Here is a 3,352-nt window from a genome sequence, read left to right on the forward strand (position 1 = left end):
AAGTACACTGCTGAGGGGAGCAGCGGGCGGGTCAGGAGAGGTCTGCCACGCCATGTGGTCACCTCCGGGGCAGACGGGAATCGAACTCATGCGGAAGTGGTTTCAGCTTCTTAGTGCAGTGCTTTAACCCGCTGCGCCACCAGGGAGGGCCATAAATAAATCTTTTTAAAAAGTTTTTAAAAATAATATAAACAAATAGAATAAACAAGTTGGATTGATTTTAGGATTTATTTATTCATGCAGAGCTTGAATACAGGCCAGAGGAGCTGACCCACACAGTGCAGCAGACCTCTCCTATCTTGCCCGCTGCTCCCCTCAGCAGTGTGTTTCAGTCAATCTGCCTGTTCTGCTCCCCAGTCTGTCTCTGGTGAATCTTCTCTCCTCCCCCACACCTCTGGCCTGTACACTCATTTTTGTATGCATAAATAAAAAAACATGTGAAGATGATATTTGTTATAAAAACAAGCCCCTCAAAGTCTCTACACTTCCATATTTAGATAAGCATGGAAAAATACACAAGCTTTGGTCTCTTGGTAAGTGAAGTGGGAGGAGAAAGTTTTCCTTATGATTTCTAGCTCCAAATTCATAACCATATACAATATTCATGTATAAATAGTTACCTGATTTTTTGGATTAGCAAACTGGTTTCAACAATCCTACAGTTGATTGTGACATTACAAAATGTTAATATCCATAAAATGTAAAAAAGTAAAGAAAAAGAATTCCCAGAATGACTATACTACAAAACACTCGAATTTCATTTGGAAATTCATTTTTCATTCTTATTTCATTCTTATTCAATTTCATTCTTATTTTGAATTCCTATAAAGATTTTTTTTAATGATTCAAGGAGTTAAGTAACCAACTTAAAGAAAAAAACCCAGTTTCATCCTTCAGAAAAACCCAAATTTATTTGCTGGTAATTATGAAAATCCAACTTTATATGTGTTGAGTGTGACCACATATGGGCAGTAACACAACAGCTACCTGTGTGACCAGATACGGGCGATCACACAAGGACCGGAACTGGGCCTCGCATCCAGGTGCACAGTGACATGTCAGCTTTCTAGAATCTGAACCTAAAGCCTGTGTAAGAGGCACTTTCCCCTACAGCACTTGCAGCAGCTGCGGCCCCCACCCTTGGGAGCTCCCTCTCAGCTGCTGCCCAGGAGCAATAAACTCTGCTTGTTCAGCCTCTCTGCCTTTTGTGGCAGTCACAGAAATGAGCACAAAACAGTATGCTGAGGGCCCTCCCTGGTGGCGCAGCAGGTTAAAGCACTGCACTAAGAGGCTAAAGGCTCTTCAGCATGAGTTCGGCCCCCTGCCCGGAGGGACCCACATGGGAGGCAGACCTCTCCCACCCACCCGCTGCTCCTCTCAGCAGTGTACTTCATCAGTCGGCCTGTTCTGCTCCCCACTCTGTCTCTGGTGAATCCGCTCTCGGCCCCTGCACCTCTGGCCTGTACCCCAGTTCTGTATGCATAAAGAAATCTTTAAAAAGTATATGTATGCTGAAAACTATCTAGAAGGGGGATCATTGATGGTGAAAACCAAAAATGCTTAAGTGATTTCTCTGGTAGTTGAGAAAAATTGTCAGAGATTCACCTTAAGTGACAGCATTGACATATCCTTAGTAACAGAGGGCGAGCATAGCTTATGAAGTGATGCTCCTAGGTCATTGTAGAAACTCTGAGCTTTTTTCTGAAAAAGGTAGCATACAGTAATGACGTAGGTGGTGATACTGAGTGGCACTTTCACCAGGATGCAAATATAGTCATTTGCTGCCTAGAATGCCAGAGCGAGCGGACTATGGAAACATAGTTGAAAAAGATTTCTGCACAGCAATAAGGGTAATTTGAGTTTATGTTTAAAAAGTTGCTGTGAGACTGATTAACATGGTTGTATTTCTCTAATCATAATTAACTTTATGGGTGTGGAATAGGCAGACTATGTCTGCTAGGGGGCTGTAACAAAGAAGTGGAGTTGAGAGGGTTATGTAAGGAACAATTAGTGACGGGGCAAAAGAATAGAAAACCTAAAGGAGACATCACAAGGTTAAAACCTGATTCATGCAAGGAGGTGGGGGCAGAAGGGGTTAACATGACCATTAACCTAGCCATAGAAATGTCGAGGACCCCCAGAAAGCCCTCCCAGAGAACCCAGAGAACTTGCCCTGCGAGCCCCGACTGTCCAGGGAGCCCACACAGAGAGCCAGCCCAGGAAAAAAAAAACAAAAAACAGGTATCAGACTGTTATAGGAGTGTCAGAAGCACAGACCTGACAGTAAAGCTAAAAACACTGAATCCACTGGCGCGTTGTGAAATCAGTTATCCCAAATCAGCAGCAAACGGCCACTCCACAAAGGCCCCTCCCAGAAAGAAAAGGACCTTCAGGGCAGCCTCTGCACTGGCCTGGGCAGCAGTCCCCTGCCCACGGGTGACTATGCAGTTGCTTCTTCCCACCCTCTCTCCCCCTCTGCAGGGCAGCAGCCTCCTGCCTGCTGCTACCTTTACCTGCCGGAGCTTCTCTTCACGGACCTCCCTCAGCACAGGCCGCCCGCCTGTGACCATGTAGGCCTTTCACAGCAAACCTGTCCCTTCCAGGGCAATTCTTTCTGCTCACTTGTGTCTAAGCAAGTGTCTTTTATTCTTCTGTCCCCTTCCCTTTATAAGCCAACTATTTAAATATATAACATCTCTGTCTCCTGGAGAAACTTACCTGAGAAACAAGGTGCTGCTGAAATGGGGGATCTGGTGAAACCTTTCCCAGAATGAACCCAAGGATCCTGCATTCCAAACTCATCTCCAAAAATTACATTAACTGACAACAATCTACTACTAATTTTAGACAACTGAGATCATGAAGGGTAGACAGACATGTGAAAAGGCATGAGAATTGATGGATTTTGTAGGTCTTGGGGTTGTCTGATGATTGTGGGGGTAAAGAGCTAATATTAATCAACTAATATTAATCAACAAGTAAGAGGAGTAAATAGTGAGTGACTAGGGTGCTTGAAACTGAGACTAACAACTAATGTAGTTACTGGCAACAACAAAGGAGTGGGTGAGATTCATCAGATGTTACCTTTGCAGAAAAGTCAAAGGATCAAAAATGTCCATTGGAGAGTGACAGTAAGACAGAGACTAAAACCACAGGGGAACAAGAAGTGAAGCAGGGACAGTAAATGATATGGGGGGCATTAGTCTGATCATGACAAACCAAAAGTTGAGAAAAATACCAGTGAAAAACTGAACAACAGGCATTACTGACAACCTGTGGGAGAAAGCTAGAGTTCAGTTTAAGCAGTGTTTTTCAGACTGAAGTAGTTTTAGCATGACACTAAATTAGATTG

The sequence above is a fragment of the Condylura cristata genome, unplaced genomic scaffold (assembly GCF_000260355.1).
Source record: "Condylura cristata isolate star-nosed mole 26May11 unplaced genomic scaffold, ConCri1.0 scaffold00026, whole genome shotgun sequence".
In the NCBI taxonomy this organism is placed as follows: domain Eukaryota; kingdom Metazoa; phylum Chordata; class Mammalia; order Eulipotyphla; family Talpidae; genus Condylura; species Condylura cristata.